We start from the raw sequence: 11,556 nt of genomic DNA, 5'->3' as shown, positions 1-11,556 counted from the left end.
ACCACTTTACACTCATCGAAGAAAGAGTCAATGGAGGGGGAGGGCCAAGGAAGGATGTATTTTCTGGAATGAAGTGTTGGGAACCAGGCAGGACTTGCCTGAGTAGGACTGGTAAGGTGGGAGGGAATAGATTTTAAAATTGCACAGAATTTAAGGTGGTTCCTGACATAGCCAGGAAGGACGCATGCTTATTCCCCAGAAATTGCTCCCTTCCTTTCTGTACCAGTGTAAATATTTGGGCTTCAAAGAACAGAGAAGCCAACTAGAGTTGGTTTGACCACATACATTAGCTCAGGGAAGAGAGTGGCCAGGGCTTTGTGGGTCTGGGGTCAGTCCAGCAGCTTGGTGATGTCATCAAGGACCCAGATTCTGTTTTGTTTTGTTTTGTTTCTTGAGATAGGGTCTTGCTCTGTCACCCAGGCTGGAGTGCAGTGGCACAATCACAGCTCACTGCAGCCTCAACCTTCCAGACTCAAGCGATCCTCCTGCCTCGGCCTCCTGAGTAGCTGAGGCTACAGGCACATACCACCACTCCTGGCTAATTTTTATATTTTTATATTTTTGTAGAGATGAGGGTCTCGCTACGTTGCCTAGGCTGGCCTTGAACTCCAGGCTTCAAGCGATCCCCGTGCCGTAGCCTTCCAAAATACTGGGATTACAGGTGTGAGCCACCCACCCAGCCTCCAGGATCTTTTGGTGTCTCTGCCATGCATGCCCTATCTTAGGGTTCATTCCCATCACAGCTGCGGGGAAAGTCATTGGTGGCAACGGAGGTTCCAGGTAAGCAGGGGGAGTGGGCTGGCTTCCTGGGTTCTCCCTTACAGCAGAGAAAGTTTGCCTCCCCACTATCCCCAGTGAGCCCCTGTCCAAGTCTCACAGGCTCTGATTGGTTTTGGCCTGTAAGGGGTCGACGTCCTTGGATGAAAATGCGAGCTGGTTTAAGTAGAATCGGGAATGCAAGAGAGGATGTTAGGTATCCCACAGACACTGGGAGGGCCAGAGAAAAGAACTTGAGGCTAAGCTTCTAGGAAAAATGCCCCAAACCACACTGCAGGCCTGGCCGGATGAACTAACCTCCACCCTGCTCCTGCGCCATGAAGCATCAGTGCCAGGAGCCTGCCCTCACTGTAGCGGCCGCTGCCATCAGCACGGGGCCCACTATGCCACTGGGAGCTCGACCCTGGAACCACTATCCCCAAAGCCGGCTGCTTCTGCCACTAACACTTCAACATTCTCATGGGGTGCCTCCGGGTGACAGAGCCGACATTATACGGCTTGTGTTCGTTGCAAGGAAGGCAGGAAATTTGCATCTCGAAATCTCTGGGGTGCCCGGATTTACAATGTGAGATTTCCTCAAAGACAGATAGGTTACAGATATGACGCTGTCTGCTACATCCTGCCCATCTTTGACCCAGCAGGGTGCGGCAGAGGTGACAGGATTGAGCTCAGACTGACCAACAGGAACGATGAGTATCTGAGTACCAACCACGTTGCTCACAACACCCTCTGTTTCTGGTTTGGTTTCTTTCTCTCCACTGCCTCCATGTGCCCGGGGTGCACATGTGTCTCAAGATGTCTTATTATTGGCCGGGCGCGGTGGCTCAAGCCTGTAATCCCAGCACTTTGGGAGGCCGAGGCGGGCGAATCACGAGGTCAGGAGATCGAAAGCATCCTGGCTAACACGGTGAAACCCCGTCTCTACTAAAAATACAAAAAAAAATTAGCTGGGCGAGGTGGCGGGCGCCTATAGTCCTAGCTACTCAGGAGGCTGAGGCAGGAGAATGGCGGGAACCCGGGAGGCGGAGCTTGCAGTGAGCCGAGATTGCGCCACTGAACTCCAGCCTGGGGTCAGAGCGAGACTCTGTCTCAAAAAAAAAAAAAAAAAAAAAAAAAAAGTCTTATTATTTTTTAAAATCACATGTATTATTATATATTACGCCCAAATCACATAACCTATTGTTTTTTAAATTATAGTTTCAGGGGCACACGTGCAGATTGGTTCTATAAATTGCATGTCGACAGGGTTTGGTGTACATATTATGTCATCACCCAGATAATCAGCACGGTATCCAATAGGTAGTTTTTTGATCCTCACTCTCCTCCCCAACTCGACCCTCAAACCCAAGTGTCTGTTGTTCCCTTCTTTGTGCCCACGTCTGCTTAATGTTTAGCTCCCACTTATAAGTTAGAACATGTGGTGTTTGGTTTTCTGTTCCTGCACGAGTTCACTTAGGATAATGGCCTCCAGCTCCATCCAAGGTTCCTGTTGGTCAATCTGAACTCAGTTCTACCACCTTTACTGCACCCAGTGCTAGGTCAAGGATGGGCAGGATGCAGCAAACAGCTGTCTTATCTGTAGCCTATCTATATTGAGATGTCCATCCTGCAAAGGACATGATCTTTTTCTTTTTCATGGCTGCATAGTATTCCATGGTGTATATGTACCACATTTTCTTTATCCAGTATACTGTTGATGTGCATTTAGGTTGATTCTATGTCTTTGTTATTGTAAATAATGCTGCGATGAACATACATATGCATGTGTTTTTATGGCAGAATGCTTTATATTCTTTTGGATACATACCTAATAATGGGATTGTTGGGTCCAATGGTGGTTCTGTTTTAAGTTTATTGAGAAATTGTCAAAGTGCTTTCCACAGTGGCTGAACTAATTTATATTCTCACCAACAGTGAATAAACATTCCCTTTTCTCCACAGCCTCATCAGCATCTGTTATTTTTTGACTTTTTAGTAACAGCCATTCTGACCGGAGTGAGATGGTATCTCACTGTGGTTTTGATTTGCATTTTTCTGATGATTAGTGATGTTGAGCATTTTTTCATATGCTTGGTGGCTGTGTATATGTCTTCTTTTGAAAAGTGGGCCGGGCGCAGTGGCTCAAGCCTGTAATCCCAGCACTTTGGGAGGCCGAGACGGGTGGATCACGAGGTCAGGAGATCAAGACCATCCTGGCAAACACGGTGAAACCCCGTCTCTACTAAAAAAATACAAAAAACTAGCCGGGCGAGGTGGCGGGTGCCTGTAGTCCCAGCTACTTGGGAGGCTGAGGCAGGAGAATGGTGTAAACCTGGGAGGCGGCGCTTGCAGTGAGCTGAGATCCGGCCACTGCACTCCAGCCTCGGCAACAGAGCGAGACTCTGTCTCAAAAAAAAAAAAAAAAGAAAAGTGTTCATGTCCATAGGCCACTTTTTAATGGGGTTGTTTTTGGTTATTAATTTAAGTTCCTTATAGATTTTGAATTAGACCTTTGTAAGATGCTTAGTTTGCAAATATTTTCTCCCATTGTGTGATTTGTCTGTTTAGTCTGTTGATAGTTTCTTTTGCTGTGCAGAAGTTCTTTAGTTTAATTAGGTCCCATTTGTGGATTTTTATTGCAATTATTTTTGGCATCTTCATCATACAATCTTTGCTGGGGCCTATGTCTAGAATGGTATTTCCTAGGTTTTCTTCAAAAGTTTTTATAGTTTTAGGTTTTACATTTAAGTCTTTAATCCATCTTGAGTTGATTTTTGTACATGGTGTAAGGAAGGGGTCCAATTTCAGTCTTCTGCATATGGCTAGCTAGTTATGACGGCACCATTTATTGAAAAGGGAATCCTTTCCCCATTGCTTGTTTTGGCCAACTTTGTCAGAGATCAGATGGTTGCAGATGTGCAGCTTTATTACTGGGAGCTCTATTCTATTCCATTGGTATATATGTCTATCTTTGTACCAGAACCATGCTGTTTTAGTTACTGTGGCCTTGTAGTATGGTTTGAAGTCAGTAATGTGATGCCTCTGGCTTTGTACTTTTTGCTTAGGATTGCTTTGGCTATTTGGGTTCTTTTTTGGTTCCATATGAATTTTAGAATAGTTTTTTCTAAGTATGTGCAGAATGTCATTGGTAGTTTGATAGGAATAGCATTGATGCTGTAGGTTGCTTTGGGTAGTATGGCCATTTTAGCAATTTTGATTCTTCCTGTCCATGAGCGTGGAATGTTTTTCCATTTGTTTGCGTCATCTCCGATTTCTTTCAGCAGAGCTCTTTCCCCTCCCTGGGTAGCTGTATTCCTAGGTATTTTACTGTTTGTGTGGCTATTGCAAATGTGATTGCATTTTTGATTTGGCACTCAGTTTGGATGCTATTGGTGTATGGAAATGCTACCGATTTTTCTACATTGATTTTGTATCCAGAAACTGTGCTGGAGTTGTTCATCAGATCTAGGAGATTTGGGGGCTAAGCCTATGGTTTTCTAGGTATAAAATCATCATATTATCTACAAACAGGGGTAGTCTGACTTCCTCTTTTCCTATTTGGATGCTTTTAATTTCTTTCTCTTGCCTGATTGCTCGGCTAGGACTTCCAATACTATGTTGAATAGGAGTGGTGAGAGTGGGCATCTTTGTTGTGTTCTGGTTCTCAAGGGGAATGCTTCCTGCTTTTGCCCACTCAGTAGGATGTTGAAGATGCCTCTTAAAGCCCGGTGTGATGGTGCACCTGTTGTCCGAGCTACTCAGGAGGCTGAGGCAGGAGGATCACTTGAGCCCAGGAGTTCAAGGCTGTAGCATGCTATAATCACACCACTGCACTGCAGCATGGGCAACATAGCAAGACCCCATCCCTAAAAAAATTTTTTTAATGTATTTTAAGGCTCTAGTCCACCCTGCTCGCCCAGCCACCAACACTTAGCACTTACCTACTCTTTGCTAATCTCTAGAATGCTCTCCCCTCTCCTTCCTGCCTAGTTCTCTCTGATGCATCCTTCAGAACACAGTCCAAGCAAGTTATTTTCTACCCTTTCATCCAGCCATATTTTTGTCATTTGCTCTTTTTTTATTCTACTTACTACGTTGTATTTCAACTTTTATTGGTTTAATTATTTAATTAACATCTCCCTCTTTCTCTAGACCATAAATGCCACAAAAGCATGGACTATACCTGTCTTGCTCATAGTTACTAACATACTAACTGGCACTTAAGTGCTTAATACATTTTTTATTGAATGAATGTGCATAAAACAAACCCCATTAGAGGACTTTATACAATTCCTCTTGGATCAAAAGACATTTTAATAGTGCTTTTTATTTATTTATTTAATAGTGCTTATTTTTTATTTTTAATTTATTTTTATTTTTATTTATTTATTTTTTTGAGATGGAGTCTCACTCTGTTGCCCAGGCTGGAGTGCAGTCACGCGATCTTGGCTCACTGCAGCCTCTGCCTCCTAGGTTCAAGTGATTCTCCTGCCTCAGCCTCCTGAGTAGCTGGGACTACAGGTGCGTGCCAACACACCCGGCTAATTTTTGTATTTTTAGCAGAGATGGGGGTTTCACCATGTTGGTCAGGCTGGTTGTAAATGCCTGACCTTGTTATCTGCCCACCTCAGCCTCCCAAAGTGCTGGGATTATAGGCATGAGCCACTGTGCCCGGCCTATTTTTTATTTTTAAAAATCTCTTACTTTTAAGCTCTGTTGGACTTGATGGAAACCATACCTTAAACCTTTAGGGGCGTGCATATGAGAATCATCTCTGTTTGTGTTTTTGTTTTTTATAGAGATGTGGTCTCTCTCGCGCGCCCAGGCTGGAGTGCAGTGGCACGATCATAGCACCCTGCAACCTCCAACTCCCTCTCCCTCCCACCTCGGCCTCACCAGTTGCTAGGACTACAGGCACAAACCACCATGCTTAGCTAATTTTTTAATGTTTAATTTTTTGTAGAGACAGGGTATCGTTATGTTGCCCAGGCTGGTCTCAAACTCCTGGCCTCACTGGATCCTCTCTCCTCAGCCTCCCAAAGTGCTGGGATTACAGGAGTGAGCCACCATGCCTGACCAGAAGCCCCGTGGTCTTGTTATGCCCGCCCCTTCCCCATGAGGGTCACTTCCACAGGGAGCCATTCTCATTGATGGGAAAGTATGGCACATCTTGTGTCAGGACAGAAACCTGAATTTGGCACAGCAAGGCCTGAGGGTAGTGGCAACTTCAGTTCCTAAAAAACGTTCCCTCAAATAATCATGATGTCACTTTGGTGTTAACCCCTTTTTTTCTTTTTCTTTTCTCTTTTTTTTTGAGACAGAGTCTTGCTCTGTTGCCCAGGCTGGAGTGCAGTGGTATGATCTCTGCTCACTGCTAACCTCTGCCTCCTAGGTTCAAGTGATTCTCATGCCTCAGCCTCCAGAGAAGTTGGGGTTATAGGCGTGCACCATCACAACTGGCTAATTTTTGTAATTTTAGTAGAGACAGAGTTTCACCATGTTGGCCAGGCTGGTCTCGAACTCCTGACCTCAAGTGATTTGCACACCTCATCCTCCCAAAGTGCTGGGATTATAGGCGTGAGCCATGATGCCCAGCCTGGTGTTAACTCTTAACCACACCAAAATTCTCTTAAGAAGTTTCAGCTCCATTTTTTCTTTGCTTTTGTTTTTGCCTATGAAGTGACTTCCAAGTCATATCTTTAAAAATATTTGGGTGGCTTTTACCATATAAACAGAGTCCTTTATAAAGCAGACTGCCCCTCCCCCAGGAAACTGGGAAGAGATTGCTTTAGGAGAAATGGTATCCTTTCATGATTAGGGGGAAGTACTGGAGTAATTCTGTCCATTTCGAAAATATTTATTGTTCTCAGAATTATTTATTTCATTTGGAAATATAACTTAAAAACTAATTTTATTTTTATTATTTTTGAGACAGAGTTTTGCTCCATCACCCAGGCTGGAGTGCAGTGGTGTGATCTCGGCTCACTGTAAGGGTTCAAGTGATTCTTGTGCCTCAGCCTCCCAAGTAGCTGAGACTACAGGCGCCCACCACCATGCCTGGCTAATTTTTGTATTTTTAGTAGAGATGGGGTTTCAACATGTTGGCCAGGCTGGTCTCAAACTCCTGTCCCCAGGTGATCCTTTCACCTCAGCCTCCCAAAGCGCTGGGATTACAGGCATGAGCCACCACACCTGGCCTAAAAACTAATTTTATTTCTATATCTGAGCTCATCCTCCTACTTGAATTGCTGTTTCTATTGGGCAATGAGGAAAGCATGAAATATCACAGAGAATCCACCCATGGTAATAATAGCTATGATTTACTGAGTGCTTAATCTTGTAAGGCGCTTTTCCATATGCTTCACATATATTAAGTTGGTTAGTTTTCCCTACTCATGTCCTTATTTTAGATGAGAACACTGAGGCACTGGCCACCCAGAGGAGAACATAACAGCATCTTACACTGGAGTCCTGACCTCAGGGGATTTAGGGATTTTCTGTTTCATAAAGATACAGGCTTTTGGGGTAGGGAATAGCCTTGTTGGTCATGAAAGCCAAAGTTTGTGCGTCTGGAAACAGGCCGATCTGGGGTGGAAGGAACCACTTACAACTGTGTGTCGAGTGTTGTTGTGTGTTGTTGTGTGTGTTTTTGGGCACATCCTCTCACCTCTTAGGTTGTTGGTTTCCTCATCTGTAAAATGGTGACAACCATAACTTCCACAGGGGATTTGTGATGGTTGATTTTAGGCATCTGTTTGGCTGGATGAAAGGCTACCCAGATGGCTGACAGAGCATTATTTCTGGGTGTGTCTGTGTGCGTGTTTCCAGAAGAGACTGGTGTTTGAATCAGTGACTGAGTAAGGAAGATCTGCCTTCATCACCATCAGTTGAGGGCCTGGATAGAACAAAAAGGTAGAAGAAAGACAAATTCTCTCTTTTTCTTCCGGAGCCAGGACACTATCTTCTCCAGTCCCTCGACATCAGAAGTCCAGATTCTCCAGCTTTTTTTTTTTTTTTTTTCAGACTCAGTCTCACTCGACGCCCAGTCTGGAGTTCCACGGTGCAATCTCAGCTCAGTGCAACCTTCTCTTCCCAGGTTCAAGGAATTCTCCTGCCTCAGCCTCCCGAGTAGCTGGGATGACAGGCACCTGTCAGCACGCCCTGCTAATTTTTGTATTTGTAGTAGAGATGGGGGTTTCACCATATTGGCCAGGCTGGTCTAGCAATCCTGACCTCAGGTGATCCACCTGCCTCAGCCTCCCAAAGCACTGGGATTACAGGTGTGAGCCACTGTGCCCAGCCCAGGTTCTCTAGCTTTGGACTCTAGGACTTGTGCCAGTGGCTCCCAAATTCTCAGGCCTGCCGCTTCGAACTGAGAGTTCCACCATCAGATTCTCTGGTTCTCAGGCCAAGACTGCGATTGAGTTATGTCACCAGTTTCCCTGGCTTTCCAGTTTGGAGATGGCACATCGCAGGACTTCTCAGCTTCCATAATACATCCCCTGTTATAAATCTGTATATTTTTTTCTTTTTTAGAGACAGGGTCTCACTCTGTTGCCCAGACTGGAGGGCAGTGGCACAGTCAGAGCTCACTGCCACCTCGAATTCTTGGGCACAAGAGATCCTCTCACATCAGCCTCCAGAGTAGCTGGAACTCCAGGCATGTGCCACCATACCCAACCAATTCTTTTTATTTTTTTGTAGAGACGGGGTCTCACTATGTTACCCAGACTGGTCTCAATCTCCTGGGCTCAAGCGATCCTCCTGACTGGACCTCCTAAGGTGCCGGGATTACAAGAATGAGAACTGTGCCCATGTGTTATCCATAAGCTAGTAGTTGTGTTTCTCTGGAGAACCCTAATACAGGGTTGTTGAGGAGACTAAATAAATCAATAAATAGCACCTGGAGCAGGGCTCACCCCCTTGTAACTGCCCATCAGGTGTGATTTTCCTTCTTCACCCACTTCCTCCATCTGGTGAGTTGAGTGAGGTTGAAATATGCAAGGGCACCCATATGCTCTGGCCTGTACAAAGCAATTACTGCCAGGGAGAGTGGACAGGTTTGGAGCCGGGCAGGCCAGCACTTGCTGGCATTGATGTGATGATCAGGTGGGCTGGGTAAGCCCATGCAGACCCTGTTGCAGGTGGAAGGCTACCTAGAACCTCCCGGGCTCCTGATTTTACGGCAGCTGGTCCAGATGAGCTAGCTCATGCTCCCTTGCTTGCAGAACAGGACCTTCCTACAAGTTGGTGCTGGGCTCCAGACTCAGACCCAGGTTCAAATCCTATCTCACAATGGAAACAGGCTACTTTCTCCACCTCCAGGATTTCAAGAAGATTGCTATGACCTTGATATGCCCGCAGTAAATGTTAGCCCCTCCTCTTTACAAACAATTATTATTACATTAAGACTTACTCCTGGGAAGAAGTCATACTTCTCGCTGTGCTAACATCATGTACGTTCTGATTCTCTGTCCTGTGTGCCATTCCATCATGCTCTCTACCAGCAAAATGCCACCAGTCTAAGGAGGAGACAGAACCGAATAAAAATAGCCACAGCCTTCAGAGCCTGCACAGGGGCTGGCACAGGGGCTTCACAAACCTTAGGAAGTTTGTGCAGTGAGGGAGAAGCACTTTACTGTCGCCAGCTCCATTGAAAACAGAGAGATTGTAGCAAATGACTTCCCAGGAACTCCTCTCACCTTGGTGAATCTTGGAAGAGAATGAAGACTGGGGCTGAGAGGCAGCGCCTCGAGCCTTGACAGGAAGGAGGGACAGGGCCTGGGGGCTGTCACTGAGGTGCAGAAATGGGGTTTGGGCTGGGCATCAGACAACACCAGATTCCAACATTGGCTCAGCCAATTCCTGGCTGTGTTACATGGAGCCGTTACTGTACTTCGCTTGCCAGGCCTCCATTCTTCCCCTCTCTAGAATGGGGAGGCTGGTAATACCCACTATGGGGGGCAGTGTGAGGACCGAAGGGGGCTGTTAAGTGCTCGGCGCGCAGCGAGCACTCAGGACGGGTGGTAGCGGTCACCTTTGTCGCCGCCGACCAAGCCTTTGCAAAGGCTCAGGGCCGAGCCCCGGACATGCGCATGCGCACGCGCACCCGGCCGGCCAGGTGAGACGGAGCGGCCGCCTTGCACCTGGGCTTTAACCCTTCTCCATCACGGGGAGTGGGCGGAGTGCACGCAGGGAGGGAGTCGGGGACAAGTAGCGAGAGCGGCCGGGCTTGACCCTTGAGGCGGGGTGGGCAGCGTCCGGAGAGCGCGCCAAGCCGCTTCCAGCCTGGGGTCCGCGCGCGCCGCGGGGAGGGAGGGGGAGTGCCGAGGGGAGCGAAGTCTCGCGAGATCGTGCGGCGGCGGCGGGAGCGGCGGCGGCGGCCGGGGAGGTGAGCGGCGGGCGGTGGCGGCCGTTGGGGGCTGAGGCCGGGTGAGAGCGGCCGAGACCGAGGGCTGGGTGGGGGAGCTGGCCCGGTGAACGTCCCGCGTCCCAGGCGGCCATCCCTGTTAGTCCCCGCAGCAGCTGCGGCGCCGCTTGGTTCGCGCGGTCCCTGGGACTCGCGCGGGGCGGGACGGCCGGGGCCGCGGGCCGGTGCCCGGTTCAACCGGACCTAGCTCCCGGGCGCGACCCCGGGGCCGCCTCAGTGTCCCTCTCGACTGCGGGGTTGGCCCCGCTGACAGTGGCAGCAGCATTTATTGAGCCTCTGCTGTGTGCCGAGCACTTAAGTTGCGCGCTTCCATCCCGGGGCTGCACAGAGAGGTGGAGCGCCCGGGCCAAAGCCACACTGCGGAGAGGCGGTGGGAGGGGACCCGGACCCTGGCGCCCCCTTCCTCCTCCCACCTCCGACTTCCCACTGCCCTCAGCCCTTTTCTCCCGGGATCCCGATGGGGCTGTAGAGGGGGTGTCTGGGAGCGCCCTGAAATTGGATGAAGCTTGGTGTATGGGTTTCTCGGGAGAGAGTTTTTCCAGGGCTTTTGTCTCGTTCCTAAAAGGGTCCCGGATCCCCAAGTAGTCAAGAACCATTGTTTGGCTCTGCATGGAAGCAGAGGTGGGCTGAGAGCAGCGGGCGTGTGCTGGTGGTGGGATGTCAGGCCCAATGAAGTCGAGTGTTGGAGCCCAGGGCTTGCCTTAGGCAAAAGAAACACTTCTCTAAAAGTTTAATTTTCGTTTCAGCACGCGATTCCACTCTTGGGAACAGTGGTTCTCAACCACGTCAGACTCAAGGTCCCTTCTTCCCCTTTGCAGCAAACATGTCTAAAGCCCACTTTACTACCCTGAAATGAAATTCATAAACAATGTAACCTCCCTACACACATCACTGAAAAGCAATATAATGGTTTGATTGAAGTGTAAGGGTGAAATAGAGAACAGTATATGACAGATGTTGATGTATCATTCACATCTAGGGCATACGCTTATGCTAGAAGACAGCATGTACTGGGGTGCTTGTGTCAGCTTCTAATGAGTACGTTTGTATTGGTTAAAAAAATTATGAGGCGCTGTTTCAAACAAGAGCAAGCCTGGGCAATGTAGCAAGATTCTGTCTGTACAAAAAAGGAAAAAAATTAGCGTGGTGTGGTGGCACACCCCTGTAGTCTCAGCTGCTCAGGAGGCTGAGGTGAGGGGATCTCCCTTCAACGAAAGAGCAGAGATGCAGACGGAGGTTGGGGGGAAAAACACCTAGGCTGGAATAACCTGTTTCTTGCGAATTAAAGAGAGAAACAACCTAGATTGAACTAGAGATAGCATAGCAAGACAAATAACAGACTGTCTCATCCACATGTAAATATTAGTATA

General features: G+C 47.9%; 1 protein-coding gene across 17 annotated transcripts in view; it reads left to right on the top strand.

Moving 5' to 3' along the window:
* The first annotated feature begins 537 nt into the window (after positions 1-537).
* MRTFB (myocardin related transcription factor B) overlaps positions 538-11,556 on the top strand; it is a 205,945-nt gene continuing 194,926 nt past the window's right edge. For 4 of the 17 annotated variants that reach the window (XM_033235697.1, XM_033235703.1, XM_033235702.1 and 1 more), the window contains exon 1: positions 538-780. The gene's annotated coding sequence lies outside the window, so the exon portion shown is untranslated. Of the gene's footprint in view, positions 781-8,744; positions 9,878-9,937; positions 10,189-11,556 lie in introns of those variants that run through there. The other 13 variants (XM_033235709.1, XM_033235696.1, XM_033235711.1 and 10 more) reach the window with 11 other exon arrangements.

Source organism: Trachypithecus francoisi, unplaced genomic scaffold (genome assembly GCF_009764315.1).
Source record: "Trachypithecus francoisi isolate TF-2019V2 unplaced genomic scaffold, Tfra_2.0 Lachesis_group15, whole genome shotgun sequence".
Taxonomy (NCBI): Eukaryota; Metazoa; Chordata; class Mammalia; order Primates; family Cercopithecidae; genus Trachypithecus; species Trachypithecus francoisi.
The sequence above is the reverse complement of the archived record's forward strand: the minus strand, read 5'-3'. Positions and strand labels throughout refer to the sequence as shown.